The sequence below is a fragment of the Phymastichus coffea genome, unplaced genomic scaffold (genome assembly GCF_024137745.1).
Source record: "Phymastichus coffea isolate CEN01 unplaced genomic scaffold, Cenicafe_Pcof_1.1 PCOF00049, whole genome shotgun sequence".
NCBI lineage: Eukaryota > Metazoa > Arthropoda > Insecta > Hymenoptera > Eulophidae > Phymastichus > Phymastichus coffea.
In genome coordinates, this window is record NW_026706860.1 from 1,848,690 (window position 1) to 1,862,660 (window position 13,971).

General features: G+C 32.8%; 1 protein-coding gene and 1 long non-coding RNA gene across 3 annotated transcripts in view; both read left to right on the top strand.

The window, feature by feature from the left end:
- LOC131665279 (guanine nucleotide-binding protein G(I)/G(S)/G(T) subunit beta-1) overlaps window positions 1-13,971 on the top strand; it is a 265,346-nt gene that overhangs the window by 182,955 nt on the left and 68,420 nt on the right. The gene's annotated exons all lie outside the window — the stretch shown is intronic.
- On the top strand, window positions 4,360-6,747 carry LOC131665271 (uncharacterized). 2 transcript variants are annotated; one of them, XR_009302014.1, is made up of 3 exons: window positions 4,360-4,568; window positions 4,648-4,833; window positions 5,733-6,747. It is a non-coding gene; the product is annotated as an uncharacterized LOC131665271 (long non-coding RNA). The 2 variants fall into 2 exon arrangements; XR_009302013.1 differs by having other exon boundaries at window positions 4,648-4,821.

A 13,971-nucleotide genomic window follows, 5' to 3' on the forward strand; every position in this document is an offset into this window, starting at 1 on the left:
GCGCTCTCTGCGCTCTCGCTCGCCCTTCTCGTTCTCTTGCCCTCTCCCCCGTGCTTCTCGCTCTCGCTCTTCCTCGCACTGTCTTCTCCGCCGACCGTACTCTCCCCTCTCCAGGCAACGACACAAGCGTGTGAATACTATTTCACCATAGCCACGCTCAGCCGTCGCAGCCTGTCCCAGTTATTTGAGTCAAACGTCTATTCCAGTTTAGATATACTTTTAGAATTTCATCGAGTCTTAAAAAACTTGGAAAATTGTATTTTCCAAAATCATCTCCGAAAATTCTGAAAAAAATTTGAGGGGTTTCCATGATTAATTCTAAGATATTTCTATTCTATGAACTTTTTCTCTAAACTAAATAGTTTTCGAGAAAACATGTTTTATATCATGATCACATAAGTGTGTAATATTTTTTTCGATATTCCGTGCGGAAAGTACGTTTTTCCCGCACGTTCGCCAAAAAACGTGCGTTAAAAATCGCACTTTCCACACGTTGTATAAAAAAATACGGTACGACACATGTTCGGGAAAGAGTTTCTCGTCTCGCGTACTTTTACACCCTCGCTTCGTTCGAGCGTAAACGCCACACGAGACAAGAATCTATTTTCCCGCACTTTTATAGTAATGTACTATCACACAGAATAAAGAACAGCTAACAATAGTATGGTAATGTTTTCCTTTCTTTCAATGTGTACAAGTACAATTTATACAGCGTATAACAATAATATATACATATCAAAAAGTCAATTTATGTTATTTTGTTTTATTTTGCGACCATACAATTACGGTCGAATCGAAGTGATTGTTTTCCCTGTCTGAAGTCCGAGATATTTCATACGATCAGTCGATTAGATGCATGACAACCGTAGTTATTGTTTTTATTACTTATTTTTAAATTTTTATTTTACAATGTCACAAAAACATAAGAGACGTTTCACTCCTTTTCATGAAATATAGGACATTGATATATCAATGAATACCTACGATGATATAGTTACTGTTCGAAATCCTGATAATTCTGGTTCTGATGCGTCAGATTTCGATACTGATTCGGATGATGAAATTTCTAATATAACTTACAAAGAAGCTTGTAAATTCTCGGCTTCGCCTCGGGCGTCAAACCCCGCCGGCCAGGGCATCCAGCATTCTGGCCGAGTGTCGTATACTATTTTTCTTGCTCCCCACCCGAAAGTACGTTCAAGTATTATTTTTTTAATAACAAAATCGCGTTCTCGTCTGCTGCTCAGCCGAAATATCAATTGCGGACTGCAGTAGCGCGCCCCCGCGGTCGACTCGTGTATTACTGCTCTTCCGGGCCGCTCGCACGGCCAGCTGATTGTGATCGGCTTCGCCTCGGTTCTGCAAAAGTCGGGCGGACAACAACACACACAATACAGAAGGAAAAGAATGAGAATAAGACAGAAACGTAAAGCCGATAATTGATTCGTTTTCATTTCTTTTTATTACAAAGCGATTACAACTAGATAATAATACTGTGTCAAATCTACTATTTACTATAGTATTATCACATTTTACATCTTACATTTACTTTCATTACAACTCCATAAAATTACTTTTTATTAACCTATTTTAAGAAAGATTTTCACCTGTAGTGGAACTCAAGTTGAATACACAATTGTTGAAAGTGCAATTTTCAAACTTCATAGGGTGCTTGTTCAACATGGCATCAATGTTATTTGCATTTTCATCTGTGTTCAAGTTTTCTGTGAGTTTTCTTTTTTTATAAATTCCAGGTTGATCATTTGATGGACTTGTAAAATCAATTTTTACTGGTGGTTTTAAGAAGAATGATTGTTTATCTTTTGCAGTTGATGAGCTTCCACAATGATTTGCTACAGGTGGTGTTACTATCCTTTTATTATTAGCTGTTGAAAAATATACTTCTTTGACTGCATCTAAAAATGTATTTATAATGAATGAAAAGTTTTACAGTTTATCGAACATAAAGAGTTTTCTTGTTTTTCTTTTGATAAAGTTAATATTTTTGGATCTTACTTGCAGTTTTATCCAGATCAGCAACGGTGAACTCTTCAGAAAAATCTACCCCATCCAAATCATAATTTTGTAAATCATTATCAATATGGGTTATTTCAGTATTCGCTGATCGTGAGTTATGTATAGATGCACTGATTGACTCTTTGCTAGTTGAAGGAATGGGTGCTGGCAGTTGGTTTGGTGTCTCACTTGTTGTATAGTAGCTTGATGTACAAGACCATTGTAAATCATCTGCCTATTGTGCACTGAGTTTTCGATGTACCCTTGTACAATTATATCAGACCGCCATCTGCCTAATTGCTTTATCATTTGCATAGTCGCTCCAGATTCTGAAAGTAGCGTTGCAGCTGTACGTCTGAAACAATGACCTGTGTATCTCTGCGGATTAGGCAGTTCCAAAAACCCTGCGATTTTCATGGGTATACCACCAATCGAGTGTCTTCCAATAGGTTACTTTATACATTTGCCGTTGCGATACTGAATGAAAAGTCGGTCAAATTCAATGCCTTCAGGTCTTAGTGAAATATATGTTTGCACTTTATCGTAAAAAAGATTGCCAATGATGAATTGTCCTGGGTAGTCATTCTTATTATCACCTATCGTCACGAGATACCTGCCTTTTAGATCTTCAATATCAGAAACTTTCATATTCGTTAATTCATCACAACGCAGACAGCCACATATTCCAAAAATGAGTATAACCTGTAAACGATAATAATGAATGGTTTAATTGAGAGAAGTATGTCAACAAGAAATAATAAATAATACCTTGAAAACTAAGTAATCATGATCATAAAGTTTCCTTCATAAACTTCATTATTTGATCCCATTTGAAAGTGAAGGCCTTTCTAGGCTTGTAGCCTTGGTTATTTGTTTTGATCAAATCTTTCAATTTTGCAAATCGAGTTATTTCAATACTGTTATTCGTGCTCAGCGTCTTCCGCAACATGCTCCAGATACTCCATTGTGTTGGAGGTTTCACTTTTGTTTTCATTTCATCAAAATAGACTACTAAATTATCTTCTTCAGAAGTAGAGAGTGATTTTTCATTTGCAGTACGCCAGGTTTGATAGTTGTTATATACTAACATGTAACATTCTCCCGACTTTTTCGGAAGTGTACCGGATTTCACAATCGGCCGGGCTTCTTTTTCGAAATTTCTCAAAACTTTTTCTTCGTCTGCTGAGCCTTCAGATGATGTGTCATCCATACTCAGGCCTTGTAAACAATTGCACACAAGTAGTCGTAAAATAACTATCTCTTTAAAATGTTTCGCAACTATGCGGCAATAGATGACGTAGGTTAGTTTAACACGGCCACGCGGCACCAGCGAGCAGGGTAACGAAAGGCTAGGTCTAGCAGCTACTCGGCGCATGCGCAGATCTCGGCCGAGGACACAAAAGTCTCTCTTCCCGGACTGATACAGAGCCAGAAAACTTATATTAAAGCTCAAACTAAATTAGAAGAAAACTATGTTTTTAATTTGGTGGAAGGAGAAAAAAATATATATTGATGATATGGAAAATAAAATTTTATTGAAAGATTCAATAATAAAGAAAATATGAGATAGTGAGCCAGTAGAAAAAAGAGTTTGAAACATTTTTCTCTACGGAAATAAAGCGATATATTATATACGCTTGTAAAGAAAATAATTTCGATTTAAATTTACAAGACTTTAATACATTTGTAGGAATAATCATTTTGACTTCATTCAACAAAAAGAAATCTCTAACAAGGGAAGGCAGGAACGTCTCCGTCACCGATTTTCTTTAAACTTTGCATACGATTAGAGTATCGAAAAATATTAGACACATCCTTTTTATAAAATGCACATTCGCGAAATTCAAAGCTACTAAACTATTCGCATGTCAGCAAAAGCTAACTAAACGCGAGGTTCATGACTCTCCGAAATTAAGCCTTACGACGCATCCTTTTTGTAACAAATGCACATTCAAAACTGCTAAACTATTCACACGACAGCAAAAAGCTGTCGAAAAACACTCTGAAACTAAGTCACCAAAACGCAAGAATTTATAATCAGCGAAAACAAAAATGTCACACAATATCGCAATACTGACCTGAAAAGAGCTATAAAAGATATAAAAAGCAATGAACAAATTACTCAGTCAGTTGATCAGTAGTCCGTCAGTCAGTCAATAAGTACCTGTAACACTCAACTCCGTACACACCGGTCCGACAATTGGTGATCATTTTACTTAATAAACTCGCGACTGTTACAAAGTAATATCGTGCAAGTATTATTCAACAACCTTGTTAAAATATATGAATTAATATTTCAAGAGTATAAGATGTATGTAGTAGCGCACGCGCAAAAGCGCTTAAGTACGCAGCGAGATGTATCTGTACATAACTATAAGTACAGTCGTAAGAGAGCGTTTGCTTGAGGCAGACCGTGTCTCTAACTATGAGACCAACCTTGTACATATTGCATGACATTACATTTTATTTTAAAACAAACTCAATAGTTTTAACTTATCCCAGTCATTTTTAACATGGTAGCAGAGCGTGGTTAATAGTGTGATCGATTAAAAGTGAGGTTGATTCAGTGTATGGTTGACATAGTTAATGAAGAAGATAGGAATGAATGTTGTCTGAAATTTGTTTTTAAAGTTGAAAAATAAGTGAATGATCAAGAAGATGCAAGTGAATACGATTGTGAATTTTGCCGTCATGCGGTGCTTGGCAGGAACACATGGAAATTTGAGGATATACGACTAAATGAGTAGAAACAAGATAATATAGTACTCAACGTAATGAAACACCGAGGATATTGATAAGTATACTGTAAATATCAAGGTAATAAATCCTTTTATCGGAGAATGAAGTCGTTTGAAACAATAATAAACAATTAGAAACAAAAATTAAATTGAAACATTGAAACTTAAAAACAGATCAACAAGTAGTAATAAATATTTTATTAGATATATAAAGATATATAAAGATAGATACACGTGCATGAACGAGAACGTTGAGTAAAGTTGTGAAAAATTGTGTTTGAAAGTTGTAGAGTATAGAATGGCTTCTGATACGGATATGAAAATTCCTATCTTTGATGGCAAAGATTACAACCTTTGGAAAAAAAGATTATTACTTTTACTGAAATTTAGAACGTGTGATGAGGTGGTCACACACGAAAAACAATTGAAAGATACTGATTGGGAAAAGCAGAATTGTAAAGCTATGAACTTAATATATTCAAGTATTTCAAATGATCAATTAGAATTTGTATGTGATGAAAATGCAGCAATTGATATATTGAATAAGTTTGATGAAATCTACTTAAAAAAATCAACTTCTTTACAAATAGTTTTGAGAAATAGACTGGATAAATTAAAACTGAAAGATTTTGAAAATGCCGATAGTTTCTTTAGTGAATTTGAGAAATTAATTAATGAATTGAAAAGTGCTGGAGCAGATATAAAAGAACAAGAAAAATTAGATTATATATTAAAAACTCTACCTGATTCACTCGCATACATTGGAGACTTAGTCGATACTTTACAAGATAAAGATAAAAATTGCAGTTATATAAAAAACAAAATTAAAATGTATGAAATTCAACATAGCCAAGATAATAATAAAAAGTCAAATTTATTTAAAGTCGAAAAGAAAGATATTGAATGCTTCATTTGCCACAAAAAAGGGCATACAAAAAAGGATTGTAAAACTAATGCTTTTCCGAATTTCCGAGCAAGTTGGCGAGGAGGTGCTATAACCCGAGGCAGCTGGCGAGGCAACAACTCTCGTGGAAGCGGTCAAAGGGGCAGCTACAATCAAGAAGAAAATTACCAAAACAACAACTACAGAGGTTATACTAATAACAACAATAGAGGCTACGGCAACTACAGAGGCTACAGCAATAACAGAGGATATAATAACAACAACAATCGAGGTTACGGTCAACGAGGAGGTCACCGAGAGTTCAACAATCAACGAAGTTTTCAACAAGAAGGTCAACACGACGCACGCTATAGTTATAATAATAGGTATTACGATAATACACCACAGACGTTTTATTTGCATGCAAATATTGATGTTAAAAATTTTAATAGTAGAGTAAATTCCATAAATCAGAGTCAAAGTACTCAAATAAATTGGATCTTAGATAGTGGTTGTACAGACCATATAATAAACGATGATTCTTATTTCTCAAATTTTAAAAGATTAGAAAAACCAATTTATGTAACTATTGCAGATGGTAGAAAAATAAAGTGCGAAAAAGTTGGAAATATTATAACATCATTTTATCAAAAAAGTTTTAAAACAGAAATAATTATGAAAAATGTTTTTTATGTAAAAGAATTGGATAGAAATCTAATAAGTCTAGCTAGAATTACAAATAATAAAAATTTTAAAATCTTATCTCAAGGAAATCGATCTGAAATTTACGATAGAAACAATAATATAATTTGTACTGCGTATAACGAAAATGGTCTATATAAAATTTCGTCATATGTTGATAAAAGAAATATTAGCGTAAATAATTCTGGAATAATAAGTCAAAAAGAAAAATTACATAGGATTCTTGGCCATGTAAATTTTAATTATTTAGAAAAACTTTGCAAATATGAATTAATCGAAGGACTTCCAAAAAACTTAGAAAAAGAATATATGAAATGTGGAATTTGTATCAAAAACAAAATGCATAATTTACGTTTTGAAAACAATAGAACAAAAGCAACAGAAATCCTTCAATTAGTTCATACTGACTTAAATAGCCCACACAGAAATACCGGGTACGAAGGTTCAAAATATTTTCTCACATTTATTGACGACTTTAGCAAATGTACATTGATTTTTCCAATTCAAAATAAAATTGAAGTATATCAATGTTTTCTTTAACAGGTAAAAAGATTAAAAAATTGAGGTGCGATAATGGTAAAGAATACATAAATAACAATGTTTTTAACTTAATCAGAGATAAAGGTATATATCTTGAACCTTGCCCACCGTATGTTCATCCACTAAATGGAACAGCGGAGAGATACAATAGAACGGTCATGGATACCGCTAGATGTTTATTATCGGAAACAAAATTAAATATTAGATACTGGCCTGAAGCAGTAAAAACTGCAGCGTATTTGAAAAATCGTTCAATTGCGAATACACTTCTTAATAAGACACCTTACGAGATATTTTTTGGAAAAAGACCGAGTATGAAGTATTTAAGAATTTTTGGTAGTAAAATCTTTGTAAAAACTCCGGAAGAAAAAAGACATTCAAAATGGGACAGAAAAGCTGATATGGGAATTTTAGTTGGTTATGATAACGTAGGTTATAGAGTTTTAATGAATGGTAGAATTATAATTGCTAGACACGTAGAAGTAGTTGAAGATGATGTGAAATGGATAGGAATAGATACTGATAATGAGAGTGAAAGTGAATCTGAAACGAGTTATGAGAGTATGAGTGATGATGAAGTATTTTATGATAATGAGAAAATTAAGAAAGAAAACAAATTTAATAAAAGAAAAAAATCTAGCCCAAATTCAAGTGGAAATGATAATGAAAAGGAAAACTTAAAGTTTGAAAAGAGAGAGTCCACGCGAGAGAAAAGAAAACCTAATTGGTACGGTCAACCAGTGACAAGTTTTATTTATGTAAACACTGTTAGTGCTGATTCACCTAAGACTTATAATGACGCAGTAAATTGTAATGATTCTGCTTTGTGGAATGATGCTATGGCAAAAGAAATCCAAAGTATAGAAAAAAATAAAACTTGGACAAAAGTTGACAAACCAATAGATAAGAAAATTTTAGATTTAAGATGGGTTTACACAAATAAATCTGATGGTAGAAAAAAAGCGAGACTTGTGGTACGTGGATATCAACAAGATCAAGTAATTGAAGACATATATTCACCAGTAGCTAGACTGCAAACTTTAAAATTACTTTTAGCTTACTGTAACCAAAATGAATTTTATATCGAACAAATGGATGTTGAAACAGCGTTTTTGAATGGAAAAGTTAAATCTGAAATTTATGTGAAAATACCACAAGGTTATGAAAATGTTAATGAGAATTCTGATAAAGTTTTAAAGTTAGAAAAAGCTTTGTATGGCTTAAGAGAAAGTCCTAGAGCTTGGTACGAATGTTTTGATAATTTTATTAATAGTATGAATTTCAAAAGAAGCGAAAGCGACTATTGTTTATATTATAAAACTGAGAATGGAAAAAAAATTTATATATTATTATTTGTTGATGATTTGCTAGTTTGTTCAAAAAATCAAACTGTCATTGATAAAATTAAAAAGAAATTAATGAAAAGATTTGCTATGAAAGATCTAGGTAAAATAAAAACGTATTTAGGAATTAATGTTGAATATGATCTTGAAAAAGGAAAATTGAGCCTTGATCAAACTGATTATATAAACTCATTAGGAAATGTCTATAATTTAGAAAATACTAAACTGTATTTAACACCTATGGAGGAAAGGTTACATATACCTCCAGCACAATCAGCATGTAATGAAATCAAATATAGAAGTTTAATTGGAGCACTTTTGTATATCAGTACATGTACTCGACCAGATATAAGCTATAGTGTAAATTATTTGAGTAGGTTTCAAAATTGTTATGATAAAACTCATTATAAATATGCTTTAAGAGTACTGAAATATTTGTATTTAACCAGAGAAAAAAAATTGAATTTTATAAGAAAATCAAATAATAAAAATATTATAGATTGTTACGTTGATGCTGATTGGGCAGGTGACAAAAATAATAGACAGTCTACGACAGGTTTTGTTATACGTTATTATGGGAATACGATTTTTTGGAAAGCAAAGAAACAAAGTAGTGTAGCTAAATCCTCTACAGCAGCAGAATATGTGGCTTTATCGGATGCTGTTAGTGAGATAAAAGTAATTAAAAATTTATTAAAAGATTTAGACGTAAATATTATTAAGCCTATAAAGATCTATGAAGATAATTCTGGTGCAATTGCTATTGCCAAATATGGAAATCTCACAAAGAAATCTAAATACATAGAAACACATTTTCATTTTATTAACGAAAGCTACGTAAGGAATGAAATTGATATTGTGAAAGTTGAGAGCGAAAAGAATATTGCGGATATATTTACAAAAGCACTAGGTAAAAATAAGTTCGAAATGTTCAGGAAAGATTTAAATATTGTATAATGAATTGTAAGAGAAACAATGTAAGATTTTTTTGAAACCTGTGAATATTTTTTTGAAAATGTTTACTGTTAAGAAATATAAATTCAAGGAGGTGTGTTAAAATATATGAATTAATATTTCAAGAGTATAAGATGTATATAGTAGCGCACGCGCAAAAGCGCTTAAATACGCAGCGAGATGTATCTGTACATAACTATAAGTACAGTCGTAAGAGAGCGTTTGCTTGAGGCAGACCGTGTCTCTAACTATGAGACCAACCTTGTACATATTGCATGACATTACATTTTATTTTAAAACAAACTCAATAGTTTTAACTTATCCCAGTCATTTTTAACAAACCTATCCTATTCAATTCAACAAGCAGTTAGAGCCTGCTACATTTTATCAACAATTAAAAGCTACGATTATCAAGGTAGTACAATTATCAGACATACATTTCCACATACATTTATTATAAGTGAGACATATCCAACCACTAGTCAACATATTGGAACGTCTCATTCGTTAGCTATTCGTAGTTGATGCACGAGACGTAACAATTGGTTCCGGTACGGGGAATCGAACCCGAGCCTCCTGGGTGAAAGCCAGGTATCCTAGCCACTAGACCATACGGGACAATTGTAAGTAACAATTGGTTCCGGTACGAAAAATACATTCGATTGAGATAAAGAAAATTATTTTGATACATATTAAAACTTAGTTCTTATTAATGAATTAACACGTCAAACGGAAAAGAGAGAATTCGAAAACTGCGGATATACGAGTAGGTGTTATATTACAAAAGTAAGCAGCACACGTCACTTTCTTTCATAGTGACCGAATTTCAAAATTGGAATTTTGCAAAATTGTGAAATTAAAACAACAGCAGAAGTAAGTGACCGAGAAATAATTTTCAGCTAGTAGGTCAAATACCATACATAGATAGAATTTCCTTTTTTCTTTTCTTTTTCCCCTTTTTATATTATTTTTGCCATCTCAATAAGTAATTGTGTTTCCATATACTTCTACCATAATTTTTTTTTACTAACAATAATTTTTCTTATTTTATATATTTTCCCTGCTTCACTCTATTTTAATTTTGTCGAATTCCCTTTGTTTATTCCGTTTATTACGAAAGTGCAATAAATGAGCAAGAAGTCTAGCACAACGAAGGACACATCATCCATAATTAGGAAACTTACGCGATCACAAATCGACAAGAATCCAAAATTAGAAGACCTTTTAGAAAAAGGACTGGATGAGATAGCTTTCAAAAAGAGTAACAAGCTACAAAGATCGCCGATTAAGACCAAGACCCAAGAAGAAATCGTAGGAAAAGAGAAAAACACAGGCGCAATAAAGAAAATCATACCAACAGCTGACCAATTAGTTGATTTAACAGAAAAACAAACAAACAAAACCGACTACACTGATTCAGACAAATATTCACTATTAGACCAGACGTTTGACACATTTGACTCAGAAAAACACGATAGATATTCAGACATTGGAGGATTTTTAGGTGAACAAAGTCTAATATTAGGGACACCAAAGGACATATTATTCACCATAAACAAAAACGAAGAATCAGTCTATACACAACACGCATTACCAAAAATCTCTGACGAATCTATTAACGAACACCAGAACAGTGAAGACTCAAAAAAAGACATTAGAAAAATAAACAAAACACAATACATAAACGAAAAGGAGAGTGAAAGAAACACTCAGCAAATTCAAGGAAACCAACGTATCACAAGTCCAGCAACAAACCCAATAAATATGGCAAATTCACACCCAATCAAATTATCACTCAAGGAATTGGTAAATTATGTTCCGGACTTCGATGGCAAAAATATGCCACCCGCAAAGTACATCAGGAGACTACGACGAGTAAAAAATTTATTAGATGACCAAGATGAACACAATGTAGTAGAACTATTGAAAGTGAGAATGAAGGGAGAAGCAGAAGAAGCTTTAGGAAACAGCTGTGTAGAAACAATAGACGAATTAATTACATCAATACGAAGTCTATACCCAATTCAAGAAGACATACACGAACTGCGTGCTAGGATACGCAAAATAGATTATGTCAATTAGTATTAGAAATAAAAGAAATATACAGAATACAAGAAACAAATGAAATAGCCAGGAAGAATTTCTACGAAGAATTAGATGCGGACGCAGCAAAATGTTTTAAAAAAGGAATGCGAACGGAGATAAAATACGAACTGGGCAACGAGACAACATTACAAGAAATGTCCAAAAAAGCTATAAAAATTGAAAATGACATAAATATTAAAAAAGCAACAGACAATGTGACAATTAATAACACATATGCCGAATACAATGATTATTATAATAGATCTGAACTACCAAATAAAATCATGATATGTCAAATTTCCCATGACCCCCAACACGAAGCGCTATTTTGCCATTCTACAGCATGCGTCTATTGTAAAGGATCAGATCACTTTTCTAATAATTGTAAAAATTCATTAGACAAAATCAATTTGATATGCAAATACTGCAGCCAAAAAGGACACTCAATAAGCGCTTGCACACTGAACAAACGAAGAAATATCCATTGCCAATACTGTCAAGAATTAGGACATGAGGTAGGTCAATGCCCCTACATTGCCGACTACATAAAATGCTGGAAATGTGGAGAAACAGGACATGAAGCCATCAAGTCTAAAAATAAGATCACACAAAAGGTAAACAAATGCGATATTTGTGAAGAAGGAAGTCATTCAACGCAAGAATGCCCTGAGGTCTTTTGTAAAAAATGCAATAAAAAAGGTCACTCTATCAAATTTTGCTTAACAGGTAAAAATAGATCACCTTATAGAATATGCACCCTATGCCAAGAACAGGGACATGAAGAACAAGATTGTGAAGAAGCGTGAATATATTTCACAGAACAAAGAAACAAATCAAGTTACAAGTGCCAATTATGTGATCAATTAGGTCACACAGCAAAGTTCTGCAGAAAAATCGCGAATACACAACAATCTGCAAACCCTCAGCAAAATCAGCAAAACTATAACACCTACAATAGAAACCACAACAACGGCTATAGAAACAATTTTAACAATGATCAAAGAAAAAAATTCTGCGCTTATTGCAAAAATATAGGTCACACAGCAAGTGAATGTAGGAAACTACAAGCACTAAAAAATTATCCACCTCAAAATATTTCAATCACATGCGAAGGTTGTAACGAAACAGGATAACTGTGAAAAAGGATAACATAGATAACTGTGAAAAAATTAAAAGATTACAAGAAGAAACAATATTTTGCAGAATCTGTAAAGGTGTCGGTCATACAACAGAACAATGTCGCAAACATGGGACAAACTCGGAAAACTCTGGAGCTCCTTTGGGAAGGAACGCCTAAAGAATGAGCAAACAATAAAAACGTTCCACGACAAAACACTCACTCTCCCAACACAAACAAAACACCACATAGATACATACAGCAAATTCAAAGAAAATATAAAGGAAATAGAGAGTACCATGCTACAGACAGATATAGCTAAAAATAGTACTGATATTAACCAACAAATTACAAATGACTGTACCAAAATACACATTGTCAAACTAAAAAACCTGCTCAAGTACATAGAAATAGTTGAACCAAATTCGAATAACAAACTGCAACTACTAGTAGACAGTGGAGCACAACTAAATATTATCAAGAATAGCAGCATTCCACAAAAGCATTTAAATAGAAATGAACAAATATCTATATCAGGAATCACAGAAGACGCCATAAGAATGATAGGTTCAACACAAATGTACATTGCAGATGAACCATTTGATTTCCATGTAGCACCAGATAACTTTTCTATTCCTTACGATGGAATAATAGGAATAAATGCCTTATCCAAACACAAATTAAGATTAGATAGAGGTTACTTGGAAATAAATAATCGAAAAGTGCCATTAAAAGAAATCACTAGCAATAATCAAACAAACACATTTACAGTACAAACATCAAAAGAAATTAATGAACATCATGACACATGGAAACCCATAGCATTTGATAAAAGATACATAGTAAGCAAAAATGATATCGAAACAAATACGATTACACACAGCAAAGAAGTATCAATACATAAAGATGTATTTCAAATCTTAAATATAATAAGTGACATACAAAAAGAAACGAAAAATAGTACGAATGATCAAATATACGGGAATCCAGAAACAAAAATATCTCATCCTAACTATAACTCAAGCTTGACACAATTTATTGGAAATATTAATAAAGCCCTGGAAGACGAATCCAATGAAACCAAGGAGAATTATACTATTAATGATTATTCAAATTTTTGCGACACGTTGAGAGATAACGTTGCAGGAGAGATCGACAGAAAATATGACAAAATGACGAAACTTCACATTATGAATGATATAGAAAATAACTTCAAAAACATCAATGAAAAATTCACACCCAAAGAAACTAATTTAAAATCGACACATATATTTACAACTACGCACAACGAAATTACACAAAAAGAGACACAAGAACATGAAATAACAATACGACGAAAGCAATTGATAGATACAATAAATTTAGAAGACCTGACTCAACGAAAAAAAGAAAACATAAAAAATTTAATACTGTCATTTGAAGACATATGCTGGTTAGAAGGAGATAAACTTGGCCAATGCAACATAGAAGAACACGAAATTAATTTAACTGATGATAAACCAGTATATGTTAAACAATTTCCTCTGCCATATACACTCAAGCAAATCGCATGTGATGAAACAAAGAAGCTAATTACAAATAACTTAATTAGAC